The sequence below is a fragment of the Lissotriton helveticus genome, chromosome 6, assembly GCF_964261635.1.
Source record: "Lissotriton helveticus chromosome 6, aLisHel1.1, whole genome shotgun sequence".
In the NCBI taxonomy this organism is placed as follows: domain Eukaryota; kingdom Metazoa; phylum Chordata; class Amphibia; order Caudata; family Salamandridae; genus Lissotriton; species Lissotriton helveticus.
In genome coordinates this window covers 1882929009-1882946199 of record NC_136067.1, presented here as the reverse complement: position 1 = coordinate 1882946199, position 17191 = coordinate 1882929009, and positions in this window count along the sequence as shown.

Here is a 17191-nt window from a genome sequence, read left to right as displayed (position 1 = left end):
GCTCGTGCTCAACCAGTCAGACAGGGAATTTCTCAGACGCTTATCGTCCTCACCCTGTACATTGCGCCCTGCAGGCGTCCATCAACAGGCCTATCCCTGCTTGCTGTGTAATCATACCTCACCTGTGCCCTGCAGTGATAAAAAGCTAACTATTTGTGGACTCCATTGTAATAAACATGCCTTTTGCCTACACTCTACAGGGTCCTCACCGTTACCTGTGCTTATCAGATTAACCTTTGTTCGACATGTAATCATGCTATGCCCTGCTGTGCCATCTAAATCAGATTAAACTATGTAATTATAATGTTTTGCCCATATCCTGCTAAAACTCCAAAGGCTACTCACCTGCTGACCCTCCAGATTTTCCATTTGTTTAGGATTGTAATAATGTGTGATTGGTACAACTCCCTTACATGCCTGGGGCAGGATAAAGAATATATATGTAGTGAAGTAAGACCATTCTAACAGACTGCTTCCTCATACAGCTATGGGTGTCTGTTGTTGAGGCCTCTCCATCTCATGAGATTGTAATAAATATCCTTACTCTCTGGCTCCAGCGTTGGTCTCAGTTTGTATTCTGGACCCCAGTGGACTATAGTGTGGCCCTGACACCTTTGGTGGTCTGCCAAAAGACCCCCAAATCCACAATTGCCGCCCAGACGTGGGGCCTATCAGAGACGCGTATTGCCCAGTCGTGGGGTCCTGAGGAGGAAGTTTAACGGACGGTGGTGGGAGCCGGTCTACGTGAAAAAGACCCTCATCTGCGTAGCCACCACCCGACCTTCACTACGTCTGAAAAGACCCCCGCAAGTGGCCCCGGTCCTGACTCGGGCCCTTGATAGACTTGGGCGATCTTTGCAGTAAAGAGACCACCTGGAGAACGAGACAAAGGATTCTGGTAGGGTCGCTGATTTGCGACACCTTTTTGTTTGTACTTGGTTTTGGTTGTCTGGTTTGTTTGATTTCACTCTTTGCAAAGATTGAAGATAAAACGGGTAGTGTGGACTTTTTGTCCGACATTTGAAATTTGTAGAGTTTGTAGAGTTATTTGAGATAACATAGAAAAACATGCCCATACTTGGTAAATCCACTTGATAAGGATGTTGATGACACCTCTTTTTGGTATTTTGGTTATCCAGACTTGGTATTTCGATATTTGCAAATAACGAAAGTTAAGCAGGTAAAGTGGACTATTTGTCCAATTTTCAGAAATTTGTAGAGACGTTTTTTAAGAAACTAGTGACTGCGTTTAGGAAATTTGCAAGATGGTACCTCAAGTAAGGATATGTACATAAAATACGGTATTTCTCCCATAATGTATAATTTATTATGGCATATTACGCATCCAAGGATAAAGAGACTCAGTGGCCCATATATGGTTCATTTGAATCTCACAAAATTGAAGCTGTAGAAATACAGCTCTTTAAAAGGAGGTTGCGACAAGCAATGTTTGACTCCCTAGGCCAATGGAAAAAGGAGGGAGCTGAAAGAGAGAGAAGGGTTTAGGCAAGGTTACAGAAAGAGGCTAGAAAAAGAGATAAACAGAAATGAATAGAATTACAACAGGAAAAAGTTGCATCTAACCTTGCGTGCACAGATAGAGAGAACACAGGTTGAATGTGTCTGGTCAGTATCCTGTGCCTCATACACCACTAGCATGAGCAGACCCCATGAAGAGGAGCTTCTCCTCCATCCCTTACCACCACTATACCAAGTCCCTCCTCATCCTATCCTACGGCCGGCCGATGGAAATGTACCCTCTGAAAATGCCCAACCCCTACCTTCCGATCCCAATGCCCCTTCCGCTCAATCTGACCCCGAGACCACATCTTCTGCTCGATCCCACACACCCCGCATCACATCTGCACAGAAACAGGCCTTGGATGGTTACTTCACACCTCCCTGGATGATTTTTTTACCTCTGGCCAGATTTGTGCTATCTATGAGGCTTATGCACCATCTCAAAAGGGCTACTTCCTACAACAATTTGCTAATGAAATATTTTCTCTTTATGAGAAACGCCACGGAGTGACACCAGCAGACCATGTTAGGGGATTGTATCGTAAGTTGACAGAGGGGAGAGAAAGTGCTGAGGAAAGCAACAGTTTGTTAGCGCTCACGCTACAAATGATGGAGGGTCTAAGGAGAGACCAAGAGGAAGAGGAAAAGCCATTAGTAAAGGAGGGTGCCACTGCAGGTCATATGGCACCAATAAGGGAAGCAGCTCCAGTTTTTGTCCCCACTCGGGGGGCAGGTACTGCTGAGGGACTGGATAGTCCAGACGCCAAAAGTAGGACGTTATATAATTGGGTGTACACTCCGTGGCCTCGAGCTGACATCTTAGCTTTCAAACAGAACTTGCCTGACCCCGGAAGAATCCTACGGGATTCTACGAAGGGTTAGACAGGGTTATTACTACGTATGCAATGACACTGACTGACATAGACCAGTTCTTTGGGTTAATTGTGCCCCCAGATATTTGGAGACCCATAAGGAAAGTGGATGATGAGGCCTTGTTCAAGCATAAGTGGGAAGATTTGACGACAATGGATAGGGATAGAAAACCAGGTGAAAGGCCTGCAGAAGCTATTTTAGAGCTGCCAGGTAATATAGTAAAACAATTGAAGCCCACAATTCCAGCTAGGAAGGTAGATTGGACAGCTATCACCGCTTGTAAACAAAAATCTGAGGAAACTACATCTGACTACTTTTCCCGCCTAAGCCATGTGTTTATTGACTATAGTGGACAGGATGCGACGACTGAGACAGGTCGACACTTACTAGTTCAGACTTTTGTTAAAGGATTGTTGCCACCCATCTCCACAAAGTTACAGTGTAGCGAAAGCACGTGGCCTGCTGCAACACCCACACAGATCTTGACAGATCTTGACTATGGCCCAATATTATGAATGTCTGCAGAATAAGATAGAGGAGGAAAAAGATAAGAAAAGAAAAGAACTCAAAGAAAAAGTAATGCTCTCCCAAATAAGCATTAGAGAGGGAGGAAACGGTAGAGGTCCACAGTATAATTATATGCTCGCAACTACTGGAACACACCCACACCCACTCCAACTGTCCCAGGACCAATGTGCGTATTGTAAGGAAACAGGTCACTGGCGCGCCGATTGTCCTCTTTTACAGCGAAATACAATGGGTCGGGGAAGGGGATTGAGTAGAGGTAGAGGAAGAGTCCCACCCTCCAACGGACAACGCCCCAATGTCTTCAACAACAATAGACAGGCTTTTGCACACGTTTTTTTCTGGTGACCACTTCCCCAACAATGAATTTGCATAAGACAGCCAGGGACAGGGAAAGGAACCAGTGGAACTTCCAGTTGATCAATCAGGCCCCTATGTCACAGCTTCAGTGGTTGGAACTCAGGGAAAATTCTTGGTCGACACAGGTGCCTCTAGAAGTGCTCTCTCACATAAACTGATTCCTAGGGCGCCCCTGTCTGGCTTATCGGTCACATCTGTAGGATTTGACAGCACGCCCTCCACCAACCCCCTTTCTACTGAGGTACCCCTGGACATACAGGGGAAAGCAGTGATGGCCTCTTTTCTGCTCTCCCCGAACTGCCCATACAATTTGATGGGCATTGATCTATTAAAGCATTTCAGAGCTACCATACGCTGTTCTCCTCAGAATGTCCGAGTCATACTGTTTGATAATGATGGCCCCCCTTGGTTATGAATCCCACCTTTATCGTCTCACAGATTCCGAACAGCAGGGTTTGTCCCAGCTACCTGACACCCTGTGGGCCATCACGGACACCAACGTAGGGGAGATTGTGATGGAGCCTGTCCGCATAACAGTAAAACAGAGTGCACCTCTTTCACGCCTCCCTCAGTATAAAATTTCTGAAGACGGCGAAAAGGCTCTCTTGACTATAGTACAGGATATGATTGCAGCTGGGGTAGTTGAGGAAGTTCAGTCTAACATTTGCAATAGTCCCATCCTTCCAGTTTTGAAACATACGTCCACCTCTGAGAAAATATACCGTTTTGTCATTGACCTCCGCGCAATCAACAAAATCGTGGTCCCACAATATCCTGTGGTCTCTGAAATAACAACTATATTGACAATGATCCCTTCAACTGCCACCACCTTTACAGTGATGGACCTCAAAGATGCCTTCTTCTCCATACCAATACATCCTGATTCACGCTATCTTTTTGGTTTCACCATAAAAAACAGATCGTACAGATTCTGTCGGGCTCCTCAAGGGTATACTGAAAGCCCTAGTATCTACAGCCAGACCCTTAAACAACAGCTCGACCAGATACAGTTACCACCCGGCACTGTTCTCATCCAATATGTCGATGACATTCTTTCTGCTGCAGATACTCCGGTGCTCTCTGTCCTGACCCAAATTAATGGCACCAAACAATGCCCATGTGCTTAGTTTTCAGCCACCCTAGACTCTGTAGCCAGAGGTCTGCCCTCCTGCCTTAGGGCAGTTGCAACAGCGGCCATCTCTATCCGACAAAGTGAAGGGATTGTGTTGGGATCTAGATTGACGGTATTAGTTCCACACGCATTCGACATATTACTGAATCAGACAAAGACACAACACCTCACTAGTGTACAACTAACAGGATACAAATGTATGCTGTTAGCACCCCATGTCACGCTAAAGAGATGTGCAACCCTGAACCCTGCCACACTCCTGCCCACACCAGATTCTGACATCCCAGACATACCACATGACGGCCTATTACGAACAGAAGAACAGACCAAGGGACGGGTAGACTTAAAAGACACCACTCTCACAGAACAGGATGGGCAATTGTGGGTAGACGGGTCTTGTATTAAACTATCAAACGGTACCACATCTGCTACCTATGCCGTCACCACTACCAATACCATTGTTGAGACTGCACGCATACCTCAGATATCCGCCCAGGCCGCAGAACTTATAGCTCTCACCCGCGCTGGCATCCTTAGCCAGGATCTTGATGTCACCATTTATACCGACAGCCAGTACGCCTTCGGGGTAGCCCACAGTTTTGGTATCTTTTGGAAGTAAAGAGGGTTCTTAACATCACATGGTACGCCAATTCAGCATGGTGATTTAGTCACTGCATTGCTCCAAGCCTTGACACTGCCCAGAACATTAGCTATTGTTAAATGCAACGCACACAAGAAGGTCACAGACGAAATAGGGTTAGGAAATGCTTTGGCTGATGAGACAGCCCGGCCTACTGCGCAGGAAAGAATACACACCCCCATGTACATAGTAAAATCCCAAGCAGAGAAATGGCATGATGTTAGACAACAGATCAGGGACATCCAGCCCACTGCCACCTCTGAAGAATTTCAAAATTGGGAGAAGGAGGGCATGCTTGATGAAGAACATTTTTGGCGATCTAAAGATGCAAAACTTCGGAAACTACCAAATGCTTATCTCCTCCCATTGTTGAACATGACTCATTTGCCAGCACACACCAATGCTGCCATCATGACTAAAATATTACAGGAAGTGTGGGATAACAACCGACTCCGGTCTACTGCCTCCAGGCTGGTCCAACAGTGTTTGGTTTGTCTCCACTCAAATGTAGGTAAAGGGACTCGAGTACCACGAGAGGATATGCCATCCCTACATCACCTTTTGTAGTCCTGCAGATGGATTATATCCAAATGGAACGATGCAACAACCTAAAGTATGTTTTAGTGGTTGTTTGCGCATTCAGCAAATGGGTGGAGGCTTACCCGGTCAGAGACAACACTTCCCTAACCACCGCCAAGATATTGCAGAAGGAATTCTTTCCCCGCTACGGCCTTTGCCGGGTCCTATGGAGTGACAGTGGGATTCACTTCATTGGAGAAATAGCCAAGCATCTACTATCAGGATTAGGGGTTCAACAAAAATGTCATGCAGTCTTCCACCCCCAATCAGCAGGCCTAGTGGAAAGATACAATGCCACGATCAAATCCAAACTAGCCAAAATAGTAGAAACTACAGGGCTAAAATGGCCAGATGCGCTACCACTGGCCCTTCTATCAATAAGATCTGTCCCGCATTTCCGCACCTCATTGACTCCATATGAGGTGGTCTTTGGACACCCAATGAACATCTGGGGCGCACCGCCTGCTACCACACTGTGAATTATTGAGTGAATATTTGTCCGTACTTACACATACTTTGTCTTCCATTCATCAGCAGTTCCAGGAAGCATTGCCTGATCGATCCACTGGGCCGGGACACGCCATCCTGCCCGGGGATTATGTGCTGGTGAAGAATTTTGCCTGCTAAAAGACGCTGGAACCCCGGTGGAAAGGATCGCTCCTAGTCCTGCTGACCACCAGAACGGCCCTGCGAGTGGAAGGCAAGAAATCCCGGATCCATGCCGTTCACTGCCGGAGGGTCCCCAGGATCACTCAAACTGATCCCACCTTGTCCACCTACAAGGAAGTTTTGACGTGCGACCCCCCTGTGTGTGGTCTCCCAGAACCAGAACTGGAATTGTTCAAAGATAACACCGTGCCAACTAAAGAAGGATACAATCTCCGCCCAGGCACGGCCTCTGGGGATCCAGCGTCCGGGCAGGGGAGGTGAGCCAAAAGTTGCAGGGCGGTAGTGTTATCTGGAAGGGTGGCTTGGTGTTCCAGGGTAGCGGGGTACTGAGAAGCCTAGCCAGGAGAAGCAACCACCAGCTATCGGCGACGCAAAGGGCTCACCTTCACTCTTCAACTGCTGTAGGGGCCCAAAAGAAGACTGATTATGACCGACAATGAAACAATGAAACTTTCCAAAAAGAAGATAGTGCTATGCAACAAACTTTATAATAACAGGTCAATAGCTTTGACAACAGTTCTCCTCCTCACTATCATCTACGCCATCCTCTTCTGGATCATAGAGGAAGGGGCACCAGCCAAGGATACCATATTGCCCACTGATGCCACGCCTCCTGAACACTCCCATGTCTCCTTGTCCCCTGATCACAAAAATAGGCGACAAGAGTTTTGGAACAACACCTTCATCCAAATGTTGAATCAACACAATGAGGTATTGAATAAAACGAACTGTTGGGTCTGTGGTCTCCTGCCTCACTCCATGGAGAATAACATACTCTTCCTGCCTTACTTTTACTCTATACATGCCTCTTGTGCTGCCTGGATGTCGCTCATCATGGGCGCCCATCAGTCCAGCTGCCTTGCCGACATCACTCTCCAACAATTGCAAGATGAGTTCTAGCAGAAAAGGACAGACAATGCTGTTTGCCCAAAGAACAGTTCTACAAACATGTCTAAGGACGAGAAGGAGGAAATGCTGGTATTCGACTCTACCCGTAGAACACGCTTCTACAGCTTCAAAACAAGGACACTCGCCAAGCGGACCCCACCGCTAGCTGTTGTTCGCATTTCTGGACTAATGTGTATCAGAGGCTTGGGAACTGAGTACGTTGGGGACAGCTCTTGTGCCATGACAATGACTCTGAATACAACATCTCCACCGCCACTTGTTGCCTCCCAAAACACCCGCTTTGTGTGCGGAACAAAGGCGTACACTTGGCTTCACGAGAACTGGGGAGGCACATGTTACATAACTTATCTCCTTCCCCCTGTCTACATTGCTCCTCCTCTTCTTCATCGCGCCCGCCGCAGCGACAATGTGGCCGAACAAACACACACAACCTCTCAACAATTCCTGTATGCCAGGAAGGGCATCCTTCCTTTCTGGGGACCAATGGCAAACAGTGAAGCCCTTCGCCACTTCACCAGAGTCATGGAAGCCACCGTCAACATCACAGCTGGTATTCTGGCCAACAACACTGAGGAGCTCCAAGCGGTACACCTCCTCACTCTTCAAAACAGAATGGTGCTTGATGTCATCCTAGCTGACCGCGGAGGAGCATGTCGCATCATTGGCGCCAGCTGTTGCGTGTATGTTCCGGATCATTCATCATCTGTCTAGGAGGCTATTTCCAAACTCCATCGAATAGCCTCCGACCTCCATCAAGATACAGGCTCATGGTCTCTTGGTTCTTGGATATGGCAACTCCTACTGACATGGGGATGGAAGGTCCTAATGATTATCCTAGTACCTCTTGCACTGATCTTCTTCTGCTGTCTTTGCCTTCATTGTGGCCCCCCACTTTGCAGCCTATGTGCAAATGCTATCAAACCAGTCCCCATGTATTCCCATGCCAAAAACGACAAGATAATGACTGAACGTGAGACACAGCTATTGATGAACATTGTAATTGACTGAAAATTATTTCTAAGCGTCTCGTAGTGGTGTGGAGCAGCGGGGATAGACAGCGCATTCAGAGGCTGTTCGAGCTGGAGCGTTTGCAGCTTCACACCTGAAAGGAGTTTGAGCTCACGGAGTCAGTAGAGCTCAGCGACTTTGCCGAGCAGGGGAGCCGGTCGTGGCAGGTTGAATTTGGCATTGTCCTCGGAGAGGAGCCGTTGGTGGAGTGGTGCGGTGATTCTAAGCTGGGGAGAACCGGCAGCGCAAGTCCAGCACGAGCCCAGCGCTGTATGTGAATTGCAGTTGACAGCCTGTGGAGGGGAGCAAAATTTGTGCGGAGTAGGGGGAAGAGGCAGCTGGGGCTCAGCGCTGCTTGTGGAGTAGGAACTTACGGATTTCGGTGCAGCTGGGATCTATGTGAACCGAGTGGAGCAGGAGCTGGTTGGAGTGCGAGAAAGGCACAGATTGTCGCTGTCTATCTAGGCAATTCATCAGGACCAAGGACACTTGATTGGGGAAGTGAAAAGGGCCTAACATGCAAAGCTGTGTATCAGCTGAGGGACCTGACAGCGCCATTCCTGTGATCTACACCCCTTACCTGAAATCACCGCCGGTCTTCTCCCCGCCGCCGCTGCTCGATTCCAGCTGAGCGCGGCCACTGTTGGGGGGGGGGCGCGAGCTCGAGGGACTGCAACCACCATCAGCCCTAGCGGCCGGAAGCCGCCGACGGAAGGGACGCGCCTGGAGGCGCATAAATCAGCACTTATCTCCCCGCATGGCGGAATGCGCACGGGACGAGCCGGGCTAAGCCCGGGCAAAGGGCGGGCTGTCTATGGCTGTCCGAGGACGCCCAAGGACGGGTACGGGGCCCACCTCTTTCACTGATATCCTGGGATTGAGACCCATACATCTAGAATAAGGTCAGTGCTGTAGCAATTCCAAATTTATGCCGCTATAGGGATATGGCCACGAATGGAGCCGGGAGGGGCCGGACGGCTGTCACTGGTGGTGTTGTTGGAACAATAGACCAATTTTTAATCAGGGCTACATCTGCTATACAAAGGGACATCGAGTACACTGAAAAACGCCTATCTATGGACCAAATGTTTAACAAAAAATCCTCCCTGGGATTGATTGCTACTGCTCTATCCCCTCTCCCTGCCCCAGATGCCCTATCAATACAGCCATTGCCGGCAGACCGTCCTGGGCTCAGATCTGCACCGGGTATATTAGAGAATGGCACAAATACCACGGAGCAGATAACAGTTATGCTGCACGGCCCACCAGCTAACATGCCACCTCTGGAGTCTACATCAGGAACAACCCCGCAAAACTCCCGCTGTACCAGTTCCGGTCTGTCCACGACGCCGGCGATGGTCACGAACTCTGGTGCAATAAGTAAAGTCCCGGAACAAGCAGTTAAAAGGAAGCGCGGGGGAACTGCTATAATTAATAAGAACACTCAACGGCAAAAGTGCTCTAGAAAGGGTGTTGAATTGCCCGAGGATGATCTAGTCGGGAAAGCTACTGCAACAGACAAGTCACTGCTACTAGACGAAGAAGCTTCGGTACTTATAGAAAAAGGCGATGACTTCTGGGAAAAGATGGAACAGATATTTACTCAGTCATGCCTTCCAATCCACAAGAGACTGGACTCTATTGAAAAAAGACTTTCTCGTCTTGAACTGATATGCATTCCTAAAGAAGGAGGGTCTGGTAGGGGGAACTTGGAGCCACCCTGCAATGATCCGAGCAGATCAGGGCAAAATCAAATGGGGCCCCAAAATCCAATTACGGGAGGAATTATGGGGGAGAGGATATCTGTTGTCCAGTCTGATTTAGTGGACACGCACCCAACTCCACAGCTTTTAACAACACAGAAATTATCCCCAAATAATATGGGAGATTTGGGGGGAAGGTGTACGGCTGTTGGAATCAGTCATGTGCAAGGGTCAAAGCAGCCATTAAATAATGATCTGGGAGAAGGAGTACATGATCGCAGCAACCACCAGTTGCCTCGCCTAGGCTTGCCCCCAGAGTCAGTCCCATACGTGGTGGTCCTTGCCAGTGTTCCCCCCCTGAGTGTCAGCAAGGTAGAGGAGTCAGGGGACTTGAAAAATAAGTGCATTAATTGGTTGAATCGCCATAGACCTCTCCCGGTGGGGGGTGCCAGAGAAATTCTATTCGCAAGACGAATAGACTGGGTTGGGGCTAGGGAAAAGAATATAGATGGGAATTGCATTGTGATTAACTTTAGGGACAGCTGGACAGTTAGGCATATTTGCCAGCAGTATCAAAGCAGGCCAGACACATGCATTAAAACCCTGCCATTGACTTACTTCTACCCAGGAACATATAGTAAGAAATGTCCTGAGTATAAAATGACTGGAACAAATTGGAGGGGTGAGGACAAGCGTAGAGGTAATCCGATACTGGATAATCCAAACTGGGATAGGCCAATACAGAGCTCTCTGTCCCTTGATATGTTTTATCACCCCAACAGATTTAATGATCTGGATTCTGTCGATTGACTTTTGAGTCTATGTAAGCCTCACTCCCAATTAATAGAGTGTAATAGGATGTATGACGTTACAACGCATACTTTTACAACGCCTACCTTTACAAGCGTTTTTTACCACGCATACCATTACAACGCATAGCGCTTTGGGGTGCTGGATAGTGAATAGTTTAATTTACTATTCCAACTCCAGTCCCCGTGGATAGTAGGGAAGGTTATTGGATAGTAAATTAACCTATTCCCTATCCTAGAGCGCCCCCCAGAGCAATGCGTTGTAATAGTTTGCATTGTAAAAGTTGCATTGTAATGGTAGGTCGTTGTAAAAGGTTTGTTGTAAAGGTTGTATACCGTGTAACAACATCACCGTTGTGAAGGCTAATTTCCTGAATATGAAATACCTTTTTGAAGTGTATGGAACTAGGCCAGAAGACTGTCCATCAGAGGATAGAAACTGTTTACCTAGTGGACACCCACCGAGTAGGACAAGAGGTAATAAGGGTAATAGCGGTATCAAGGATAAAGCTGTAGAGATTAGAAGAGACAGCGAAGTGGGTGGCACCAGTGGACCTTTACAACCCGACTGCCACAGACCTTTAAATTGTAGTGTAAGCCAAAATTTAGTCCAAAAGGAGGACAAGGGGAGTGTAAACATAATTTCTTGGAATGTGGCTGGGCTGAAAAATAAACAAAGCTCTGACGACTGGGCTCTGTTCATGAACTCACACGATATCTGCCTCATGCAGGAGACGTGGGCCATGTACGACTACCAGCGAAGTGGGTTTTACTACATTCAATGCCCCTACACTAAAAGGGGGCAGAGGGAGACCCTCGAGGGGACTCAGTACATGGGTAGCGACTCACCTTGGAGTTAAGGCCAAGCAAGTACCAACTAATTTCCCGGACATTTTGTGTGTCCTACTAACTTCACGGGGGAATAAGCAGTTGGCCATAATCAACATCTACTCCAACCCAATGAAGGGTGACCAGGAGTCACCGGTCATTGAACAGCTAAGGGGATTCATTAAGTCCTTAGATCCCAAGACTAGTATCATTATTGGAGGGATTTCAACTGTCAATTTGAACCCCTCAATAATCTAAGTACTGTCGACCCCAACAAGGAAAGTTTATATTGGAAGATTCCAGAGCCCGAAATTTCAACGGTAAAAGCAGGGACACCGCTGGTATTGCAAATTCTTTCTCTTTCACTGTCTTTATCAGTAAGGCCCTGCAATGGCCGGCTAAAATCGGATAGGCCCGGAAATGTGACTTTTAATAGAGCAGGCCAATCGTCAATCATCGACTACATAGTGATCGAATGCAGGTCATGGGATAAAGTCCAGGACTTTAAGATTTACCAGCGGACGGACAGTGAACATAACGCCCTGGTCATGTCCTTGAAGCCTGGGAGTTGGGGTATGAGATATTCTCCACCTGAGTCCAACTCACCCACGTATCCTCTACTTTTGCACAACAACAGGAGGAGAGTTAAGTGGCCGCACATTGCAGGTTCTTCAATAAGGGAATCTGAAATATATAGCCAAATCCTGCCTCACCTCAGCAAGATGGCTGATGTGGGACGTGAGGGGGCTGTAGTCGGAAGGGATAGTAGGCCAGTAGAGATTCACCAACAGTTAACCTCAATTTTGCTAGAGGTCTTCTTTCAACTCCAGGTATCTAAGGAAAATCTCCAAAAGACCCATCCCTGGTACACCGCTGAATGCCGCAAAATTAAAGGAGAGCTGGTTAAAGCAGTTAAAGCAAAAGATAGACCAGAAATTAAGTTGTTAAGGGCACTGTATAAGCACGTTTTAGAGAGGGATAGAAAGATGTGGGAAGAGGATCAATGGGAGGAACTGAGGGAGGCACTACAGTGCAGAGATTTCAAACTGTTCTGGGCAATTGAAGGTTCGGAGGGCAGTGCTGTGGTACCTGCCGTATGTCCCAACATAGCCCCAATAATATGGGAAGAACATTTTAGTGGCCTTTACGCTCAATGGGCACTGGCGCTTCCGGGTCGGATTCCCTCCACGAGTATCGACTGGAGGGGGCCCAGGAGATATCGATCCGGGAGGTCGAGTCTGTCATCCTGAGGCTACAACCCAACAAAGCTCCGGGGATTGATAAAATCCCTGGTGACTTGTTTCGCTCTGAACCTAAAATCTGGGCCCCTTATCTCTGCGTTTTATTCAAGGCAATATTAATGGGCACAAGTCCCCCCGAAACCTGGAGGGGGGCGGAGATAGTGCCCATTTTCAAAAAAAAGTTGCCCCCTACAACCCTTAAACACAGGCCCATCAGCTCAATAGATATCCCGTAGAAAGTCTTTGGGAGGATATTACTAGACAGGATCCAGCTATGGGAAGAGGAAAACCAAATCTTAAGCAATTTACAAGATGGCTTTAGATCTGGTATTTCCACCATTGACCAGATCTTCCGCCTGCAAGTCCTCTTTTGGAAAACAGTGAGTGTGGAGGGTGGGAGTCTCTACCTAATTTTTGTGGACTTGCGGGCCGCGTTCGATCTGGTCACCAGGGACAAGCTCTGGAAAGTCCTTCGGGACCTAGGAATGCCCAATTACCTATTGGATGCACTGATCAGGCTCCATCTATCTAACTTTGCCCAGGTCTGATGTGGAGAAAAGGGAGAACTGTCAGCAAGGTTCGCGGTGCAAAGGGGGGTACGCCAGGGGGGGGTGCTGGCCCCTCCCCTCTTTTGCCTGCATATAAACGGGCTTATTAAATATCTTCTAGCCTTAAAGGACCTGGACGCCCCTAAGCTATCTACTGGTAGAGTGCCCGCATTAATGTTTGCGGACGACACTCTACTACTTTCTCGAACAGCTACTGGCATCCAGCGTGTCCTTGATGGATTTGCTGATTTCTGTGCCTTGAGTGGATTGGAAATCAACTTGGCTAAAACCAAATACATGATTTTCAACCCACCAAGGCAAACACGACCTGATCCCACTTTAAATGGCACACCTCTGGAGAGAGTTAAACCGTTTGATTATTTAGGTATTACTCTCAAAGAAGACCTGGGTTGGGATGCACAAGTAACCAAATCTGCTTTGAAATTAACACAGACTGCTGGTGGGCTAACAAAAAGGTTTAGAACATCTACATACAAGCCAGCTACCCCTATTACCAAGATATATACAGTACAAGCTAGAGCTGCAGCACTATACGGGGCAGAACTATGGGGTCATTGTCGACCGAAAAGTCTGGTCAAGGCTGAAAACACATTTATGAGAGAGTTGTTTGCCCTACCTGCTAGTACCCCACTAGTTCCACTTAGATTCGACCTAGGTCTTCTACCAGTGGAATAGGAGGTCGCCTTGAGACCTTTAACTTACTGCAGAAGACTTTGGTCTGCTCAAGAACTAGCCCCGTATCGCGCTGAGTTTAAGGAGGTTTGGGTGGCTTTGAGCTCAAAGAAAGTGTCCTGGTTATCACACATTAAGGACCACTGCAAACAACTCGGTCTTTCTGGCTTATGGGAATCCCCGGAGGTAGTCTCTCCTACCATAGCTAGACTTGACCTGGTAAGAAGGTTTTGGTCTAAAACCCTGCTGGCACTTCATGCCAACATGGCAGCAGGGAGATTGACTGCTGAATTCCTGGTTGTAAAAAATGGAATATAAGAAGGAGGATTTCCTGGACAAGATTCGCCCAGTTCAAGCCAGAAAGCTGTACCTACAATTAAGAATGGGTAGTTTGCCACTAAGGTCACTGACTTGTAAATGGGATGTGAATAAATGCCCACAGTGCCCGGCGTGTGAAGATCCAATAGAAAATGTAAGACACTTATTTTTCTTTTGCCCAACGTATGTGTTGCCCCGAAAGTAGTGGATCAAACCCATTTGAAGGAACTTGGGCTTTCGTGAATGTGATTCCGCGCTTAGAATACTTAAATATGACATCCATCCACCAATTGTCTCTGCTGTGTCCCGTTTTCCAAATAGTATGTGGATCATGCGCAGAACTTTTATAACGAATTAATGGAACTTAGCCCTTTTTATTATCTGCATTACTGAATCAATTGATAACTAAATAGCCGGTTTAATTCTATCTTTTAATTAAGACCAATTTTATTGTAAATTATTTGTATATAGATGAACTATATTCTTAACCTATGTAATAAAAGTATTTTATTGTTAGCTTTTATTGTGATATGTACTTTTATGACCCACAGTGGTCGAAATAAAGTTATCAATGAATGAATGAAAATGGTTTCGCTCATGGCAAAAGGAGGGACTGTGGAGAAGTGGGTCTATTGTCTTGCCATCTCACTCCACCATTTTTGTGCTGTGCCCTTGTGACTGACTTTCTTTCCGTATCACGAATACTTTGAAGCTCAAACTTTTGACCTGTTGCATTCCTGCACGTGCACTCTGTTCATGCTTTGGCCTGACACTGATTGACCAGCTCGTGCTCAACCAGTCAGGCAGGGAATTTCTCAGATGCTTATCGTCCTCACCCTGTACATTGCGCCCTGCAGGTGTCCATCAACAGGCCTATCCCTGCTTGCTGTGTAATCATACCTCACCTGTGCCCTGCAGTGATAAACAGCTAAATATTTTGGACTCCATTGTAATAAACATGCCTTTTGCCTACACCCTACAGAGTCCACACCGTTACCTGTGCTTATCAGATTAACCTTTGTTTGACATGTAATCATGCTATACCCTGCCGTGCCATCTAAATCAGATTAACCTCTGTGAACTATGTAATTATAATGTTTTGCCCATATCCTGCTAAAACCCCAAAGGCTACTCACCTGCTGACCCTCCAGATTTTCCATTTGTTTAGGAATGTAATAATGTGTGATTGGTACAACTCCCTTACATGCCTGGGGCAGGATAAAGAGTATATAAGTAGTGAAGTAAGACCATTCTAACAGACTGCCTCCTCAGACAGCTATGGGTGTCTGTTATTGAGGCCTCTCCATCTCATGAGATTGTAATAAATATCCTTTCTCTCTGGCTCCAGCTTTGGTCTCAGTTTGTATTCCGGACCCCAGTGGATTATAGGGTGACCCTGACACCTTTGGTGGTCTACCAAAAGACCCCCAAATCCATAGTACTCAGTTCAGTCTTGTTTCTTAAGGATCCTTTTTAGGTTTTGCGTGGTGTCGGGTGTGCACTCAAGCTAGCGAGATTTAATGACTTTAGGGTACTTTCACTAGCGAGGGTTAAGCCCCGCCCCTCTTCTCTATTGGCTTCCCTCCTAAATGGTGGCCAGCCATTGGAGAAGAGGTCCTAGTGACGTTCTTCTTTCAATATAAGACCCGTCCTTTTCAGATTTGGGGGCGTGTTTTTTTAACTTTCTTTCTAAGCTGTAAACAACAGTCAAAAACACGCCCCCCAGCCTGAAAAGGACGGGGCTTGGAGACAAATGGCAAGCGTTTGTTTGTACTGCCTCTGCGCTGTTTTTGACTATAAAAGTAAACTTGGAGCTCACGTGTCATCATATTATGGCCATAAATCTGAAGTTGTTTTTTTTTTACTTTTACAAAACGGCGTTTGCTCATCAACCAATAATTAAGGATTACAATTTGATCGATTGAAATGTTCCATTGTTGCCTCTTCACAGTCGCGTCATTCTTTAAGTACTTTATTGCACCAACCATCGCTTTGGTGTCTCACTAAACAAACATAAGCAAACTAGCTACGCTTACCTTAACCTAACCATAGTTATTTACCAGAACTGCCTGTTTGCGCGCATGCACTGGGAGGGCGCGTTCGCCCGAGCACGTGTACCTGTGTTTTGTGGCTCCCTCACTCCCTGACGCAGTTTCATCTTGCCTCTCCTAAACTTGGGTGGAAACACAGCCCTGCTTTGGTTGTCACTTGAATGTAAAAATGTACACCTGCGTGCACAAGAGGGACATCGATTGAACGCCACTGTTCACTTCTAATTCTTCTGCCATTTTTTCCTTTCTTGTTTACTCATTTTACCATTCCCACATAGTCAAAAACCGCCATACTTACCGATGATTCCTGAAGACTGGCGTAGTTTCATCTTCTTTTTTGTTTGTACCATCGGAAAGAGGCTCATTTGAACACTGTCCTAAAGTGGCTTTAAAGATCAGCATTCATTGCGTGAGTTGTTCGCAGAGAGTATACAAATTCGATCGCATTTCATTGGACATCTGCTACGAGTCAGTATCTGGGAAACTGCTCGCCGTCTCGCGAAATGATGTCATGTTTTATCGTATGTTATATGTGATGGGGTGTTTTCTTATGCGGCTCCGTTATATGTTATATTCTACTGCGTTACCTTAGTTTGTATGACACAATACTTTGCGGTGTGCTTTGTGTAGTCTTATGCTGTGTTTCGATCTGTTGTATGAGCTGTACATTGCGCTTTATTGACTATTGTGGTGCGATGTAATTACTGTTGGGCCTGACTGTCATGGCTCTCATCTGGACATCTACGAATACTGTTGCAGAGTTGGTGCGCGAATAAGCCTAGCA